At 38.6% G+C, this 6,822-nt stretch overlaps 1 long non-coding RNA gene across 2 annotated transcripts; it reads left to right on the top strand.

Annotated features, from left to right (window-relative positions):
- Window positions 1–904: 904 nt before the first annotated feature.
- Window positions 905–3,735, top strand: LOC106027784 (uncharacterized). 2 transcript variants are annotated; one of them, XR_010050449.1, is made up of 3 exons: window positions 905–1,040; window positions 3,078–3,226; window positions 3,526–3,735. It is a non-coding gene; the product is annotated as an uncharacterized LOC106027784 (long non-coding RNA). The 2 variants fall into 2 exon arrangements; XR_010050450.1 differs by having other exon boundaries at window positions 911–1,040; window positions 3,081–3,226.
- The last annotated feature ends 3,087 nt before the right edge of the window (window positions 3,736–6,822 follow it).

Raw genomic sequence — 6,822 nt, forward strand, 5'->3', positions numbered from 1 at the left:
CTTCCTATTTTTGGTCTTTGCACTGAGCTACATCTACAATGTCTCCCATTTTTTTTTTATTTTTGCCTATGTTGGACTTTTACAATCCTCCTGCCTCAGCTTCCCAGACTGCTGGGACTGCAGGCATGTACCACTACACCCAGCCATGTACTGTAAATGTCTTTGAAGCTCTCTTGTCAGTTCTAATGTGGAGTAAAACCAGAGCCCATATTTTCCACTGGGTTGGAATGTTTCCATTACTTTAGAATGTTTCTGACGGTATTCCTTTGACATTTTAAACAGTGACATTCAACTATGAAATTTCATACTTTGGCTGGGCGTAGTTGTTCACACCTATAATCCCAGCACTTGGGAGGCTGAGTCAGGAGGATTGCTGTGAGTTTGAGGCCAGCCTGGGTTACAAAGTGAGTTCCAAACCAGCTTGAACTGTGTAGTGAAATGCTGTCTCAAAAGGACAAAATAACTTATACTTTATCTTTTCCTTTTCTTCATTAAATTTTCTAAATATTATAAAGTATAGGTTTATATTTTAACGTAAAAATTAATTTTGTTTTTCAGACTGCTGTCCTTTTGACTGGTATTCTTCCTTAGAGTGATCTGAAGAATATAACTTACCTGTAACATTGGCCGTGGATCAAGATTCAACAGAGTAAAATGGACATTCTGGACTCACTTTTCAGTATGACTTGCAGTGTTCAATGATTTTAGAATCCATGAGGGCATTTGTGCTGTCAAAACTGATAGAAAGTGTGTTGTAAATTAGGCAGAGTAGACTCTTTTGGACAAACACAATCTCTGAAAGTGTTTTAGGAAAGGGAGGGTACGGGAAGGGAAAACAGTATTCGAGTATCCCAAAATAACTGGTTAATTGCTGCAGGAAAATGATAAGATGGGGACATATTAGTCACAGTTCCTTTTGTGTTGTCATACTGAAATTATGCAGTGAGATGCATGCAATGCTATTTTGTGTTGCTGTTGAGAATTCTTAACCCACCATTGTATTTGGGGACATCCAAATCAAATCACAGGATTACATGATGGTGAGTAGAGTCAGTAATTGGAATTGGCATATTTTGTTGTTGTTTTTGGTAGGAAGCCCAACACTATTCCTTTAAGCTGTCAGTATTAAGCTGTGACTGACAATAAATCCATGTCTTGGGCATCTAGTCTTACTTCAACCATCTTTGTGACGCATGTTTGTCTATCTGTTTGTGGTTCATCCTCTTGGTCTATGTTGAGGCTCACATATTTATGTGTTCCTCACATACATTTATTAATCATATATCTCATGTCAATGTGCTCTGTCTCAGCACATTATCTTATGTCACTTGATGTCACTGGGAGGACTTAAATAAAATAATGATGTCTGCAGTTTGTTTTTGTTTATTTACCTGTAGCAGTAAAAATAGCATCTAATTTTCTGTGGTGCATACCTTGTGCAAGACACACTCCCAAGTGATTTAATATGTTAACTTTTTTGATTCCCAGAAGAACTCCCGGAAGAAGGCTTTCTTTGGGAGGTACTGTTTAAATGTTAAGTAACTGATAGCTTCTCTGAGCATAGCGTTGCTGTTGAGTGGAGGAGCCTGGATTTGAACCTAGATAGTCTGACACCAGAGGCAGTGTTCTCCATTACGGCGGTATCTCTGGGGATATTAACTGGAAGTTCTCTGGCTTCCGCTTTGAGGAGTTCTCTCTGGAATGCTTTTATCATCCTCATTTCAGACTGTCATGCAGGAACCAGAAAGGACACTTGGAACTGAAGACTCAGCAACGTATAACTTTTAGTTTTAGTTCCAAAGATAGTTCCTATAGCTATGAGAATGTTTTTTTCCCAATAATATTGGAATATTTGCATTTCCCCAAGTAGAGGCTGGGTAGTCTTTATTACAAAGATATCCTATGCTCTGACTCTCGTTGATTCTAAGGTTATTTGTTTCTCTAGTGTCAAGGGCTTCTTAAAAATATGAGGGTTTTCTGTGTGCTACATTTTTCTTGGCAATGTTTAGCATAATCATTTACACATTAAAAAAGGTAAAAGTTTTAATGCAAGTTGAAATCCTTGGGGATGCATTGCAGTGAAGACAGGCAGCCTCCTTTGCATGTAGTCCTGTCACTGAGCTCATGACCCAAAGACAACTCATGGGCCAATGTCTAGTGGTTAGTGATCATCACTTACTTCTTTCCCAATGCTTCCTTAATTTTCTGTCAACCTGTCCTGAGATTGATGAAGATTTCAGACATTTAGTCATCTGATTAAACTGATTTTTCAGCATAGGGGAGCATGCTTGTAATCCCAGGACTCAGGAGGCTGAGGCAAGAGAATCACCATGAGTTCAAAGCTTGTATCTCAAAAAACAAAAGCAACAAAAACAACATATTTGAGTTTATTTATTTATTTGGGTTCTTTTTTTGAGACAAAATCTTGATACATAGTGTAGATTAGTCTTGAACTCACCTACATAGCTCAGGTTGGCTTCAAACTCACATAGATCCTCCTGAGTGCCGGGGTTACAAGCTTGCACCACCACAACTGGCATACACAATAATTTTAAAAAATTCATATTATTTCTGTTTTTTGTCCTTTAAGTTGACTGACCTACTTGGATTTGGCCAAATGATTACAAGATTCTAAATAGAAAATTAAAAGAGAGAGAAAGAGAGAAACACGCACATACCACATACACATACACACACAAACACACACATACACACACACAGAGCGAGCGAGCGAGCGAGCGAGAGAGAGAGAGAGAGAGAGAGAGATTCCTTTTTCACATGGTGTGCATCAAGCAGTATTGCAATAGCTTTAAAATGGCCCCACAAATAGTCCATAGAAAAACAGAAAGCAGGGTTTTTATAAATTAAAGTAATATCAGTAATATCAGTGTATGTTTGGCAAAAAATGTGTTTTAAGTCCATGAAAACTGTTGGGAAGGGGCTAGTTAACAATGAGATGGGAGGTCAGGGATACTCCCGCAGCATGGCTTCATCACGGACGTGCTATGCAGCGAGGGGAGCTCTGCAGGGTCCCCAGCACACCCAACCGTGCCTCAGTGTCCTCTCTTTCTCTTCAGCAGGTCCGTTGTGCACTGTTGTCTCTGCAATGGACAAAGGAACAGGCACTCCACACCCAATGGCAAGAATACTAAGGACATCATCTTGATGACTGATTTGAAAGAATGCCTTCACTTGGAAATAAGTCACCATCCAGAATGGAAGTCAGGTGGTATCCAAGGTTTTAGCTTCAGCTTGCTCATCTCTGGAGACAGATAAATTGAGTAATTCAAATTTTTAAAAGTCACTGAGAGCTAACAGAACAAAACAGAACATACCGTGGATCTCACGGATCCAATTAATTGAACAAATGCCAAACCCTCATTTTATTCTATGCCATGAATGCTTTGTTGGTTAGTATATGTTGTGGTGGTGCTTTGTGGATTCCTGGGGGGAAAGGCACCCCACAATATTATTCACAGTTTTTCTCCTTTTGATTTCCTCTCTTAATAACTTTTGTTTTTACAGCCAACATTCAGAAATGTAGAATAAAGTGAAACATTCTAACCTTATGACGGAATTTTTTTTCTGAAACTATCCTGATTCAAAGTGTTTTACCCTGTCATCTCCATAAACCACTGTCTTAGAAAAGCATCTCTGTTAAGAATGCTGTCTTTGGACTCGGTTAGACTGAGATTTGATTACAGCTTCGCCACCTACTATGCTGTGCAACATTAAGGCAAGATGTTTTGCATTTTCAAGATTCACATTTTAAATATTTTCTTTCCTCTTAGAGTTTAAATGGGGATAAAATAAGATTATGCATGCAAAACTGTTATATGATACTTTGTATATAAAAATACTCAAAAGTTTAGACATGGTTATTAATTAACTAAAATATTTTTGTGTCACACCATTTGTTTTAATCTGCATTTCATGTCCAGAATGTTGCCAAAAATTATATTTAAAATCCAATAATTTTATCTCTAAAATATGGTGTCTATACCTAAAGTAGAGTACATTAAACATGTAGCTTCATTGACTGTTTTAAATTAGTATTTTGAAGTTTTTCTCATCCTTGACAAAATAATAAATAACAAAATGGAGTGACTCGAAATCTATTTTTATGCCTTCTTTTGCTATTGGTATTTTGTGAAATTGCTAAGTGAAATAGTTGGGAATGAAGAATTGATACAAATGACACAAGGAGAATGTTGTGTAATTTTTTCCCAAATATTTTAAATAAGATTTCAAAATGTTAGAATAACACGTTGTAATTGCAATTCTATGACATGCTGAAAGAGAGGGATCAGTTCATGTTAGAGAAAGGGAAATGACATTGTGAAACTTTGGATAGCAAATTCTCAGAAAAGCATGTCCTGACTGTTTTGCTCACATGTGGACTACTAAATCACTGAGTCATGCTATTTATTGGCTAATTCCTTCATTTATTTCTTGATTCAGCAAATACCTAGCGAGTGTCTGCTTTGTTCTAGATGCTGGGGAAGACTATGGCTGTAGCTCAGTGTTATAACATTTGCCTAGTGCATGTAAAGCTGTGGGTCCCATTCTCAACACTGCAAAAAAATAAGGACAAAGAGAAGAATACGTTTTGGGAATACACTGGTGAGTAAAGAGGATCAAAATCCCTGTTTGTGTGGAGCTGAAATTTAGTGAGGAAGGATAAACAGTAAACAAAGGAAGCAAACAAGGGTTACGATTTTAATGAGCTAAACAGGCACATGCTTACCCTTATGATGATTCTTGAGTCAAGATTTGAAAATGGTGTGGAGGAGCCATGTTGGGATTTGGAGAATTTATATTGCTGGCAGAGGGAAGAGCACCCAGAAAGCTTATTGATAGGAGGATTTATGGGATTCTGGGGAAGAAGGAAGTCAGGGTTGAGTGGACAAGGGGGAAAGGAACAGGGCAGGAGGAGCAGGAGGTGTAGGGTTCTCGAGACCATCATAATGACTGGCTTTAACTGGGACTCCATTATGAGGGTACCTGCAGGTTTTTACAGAAAGGAGGGCATGATCTGAGTTCAGTTTTACTGGGATCACTCCATGTGTTTGGAAGATAAAGGATGGAGGTCAAGGATTAAAACAGGACACAAGCTGGAGGGTTACTGGAATAATCAAGGAAGGTGGCAGTAATCGAAGATGGTGAAAAGCAGTCAGGCATGGCACAGTAGCTAACAGAATTGGCTGAACACAGGTAGAGTTTTGTGACAGAAAGGGAAGAGTAAATAGTGACTCCAGGTTTTCATGGACTAAAAAGCTAGAAGGGTTGAGTGGCTCCCATTATTCTTTTTTTTTTTTTAAATGATGCAATGCTTAGTTCTAGAAATAAAACTGCAAATTTGATCAATGGTAAAATTATTTATTTGTATGCTGTCCTTGAAATGTGCAGATTTTATTTGGACAAGGTGGGGGATGGCACCTACTATTGTTGTTTCTTGAAATAATAGATATTAGAAATAAAAACATGTAAGGTAGGCTGCAGAAAGGATCTGTGGATAAGAATGTTAATCAGAGTTTGTCAGAAAGACATTAAAGGAAACATCCTCTCTGGGCTCTATCACAGAAAATAAGCAACAGAGTGAGTTCTAGGTTTGGGTATTAAAAATGTCTCCTTAGTTGATTCCAAAGCCAGGTCCTTAATTTCTAACCTTATCCTTTCCAATTATTCTCTCTTCCTCCCCCAGTCTGCTAAGAACTGTTTCGTTTTATGAAGCTAGCTTCTGTGTTAAGTCTAGTGAAGAAACACTATTTTATGAAGCTAGCTGATGTTCTAAGTCCTCATAAAGCACCTTGGAAATGGTTTGTATATTATAAAGCATACACAGCTTACATTTTCCCATTCCTTACGGTAGATTTCTTAAGGACCTCTATTAGCATATTGGAGAGACAGTGCTGGAAGAAACTTTGCAATCACTTAGTCCTTTAGTAGGCCTAAAATTGTCTGCCAAGGTCGACAGATTGATGGATGTTTGCTGGAGCTCTGTGTTAACAAATGTGCTGAGGCTGCCTCTGGGGCTAATAGAATTTGCTGGACAGATGAGGAGAAAGGGCTGCAGAAGATGACAGAAAGGAAGTCTGCGCATGCTGCATACTTGTCATCCCATTCCAGTCCCAGCTCCGCATTTCAGGGGACCCTGTCTGAGGCTGGTAGCCTATCGGTGGGCCCAGGATCCCCATCTTCAATCAGCGCACCTTCCTCCACGCTTTGCAATACACACTGTAGCCTTTAGAAATAAACACCCTCATGCAGACATGCTTTCACTCTACAGGAAGAGGAAAGTCCTTAAATTTAAAAGAGGCTTTCTGTTGTTTTTATTTTTCTTTTCGTATTTTTAAAAATTTTATGATTTGGCATGAAGTAGAAACAATGAAATAAAAACTCGATTTTATAGACTACCATGGAGTGGATTTACAGTTAACACTATGATCCACAAGAAACTGTCATAAAGGGGTTTTTCCTTTTTTCTTTTTTCCCTCCAGGGCCATGGAATGTAAAGGAAATGTCTAAGCAACAGCTGGAAACAATTACTAAGTATTTTCAATGGTCTCGTGAAATGCCATGAATTTAAAGCATCACTTTCAGAAACCTAGAATTGCGTCCCTCGGAAGATGTGCTTGGACATTAGGTCAAACAATTTTTGCCTCTTATGAGCAGGGTTTTTAGATCAGACATTTATGATGCACGTGTATATAATTTTACAGAGTCTTACTGTGTTGCCCAAACCTAGTCTCAAAACTCCTGGACTGTGGTATTCTTCCCGTCTCAGCCGCCTGCGCTGGACCTACAGGCACATCCAGCCAC

Source organism: Cavia porcellus, unplaced genomic scaffold (genome assembly GCF_034190915.1).
Source record: "Cavia porcellus strain 051 isolate PalLab524CR breed Dunkin Hartley unplaced genomic scaffold, mCavPor4.1 scaffold_11, whole genome shotgun sequence".
Classification (NCBI taxonomy): Eukaryota; Metazoa; Chordata; class Mammalia; order Rodentia; family Caviidae; genus Cavia; species Cavia porcellus.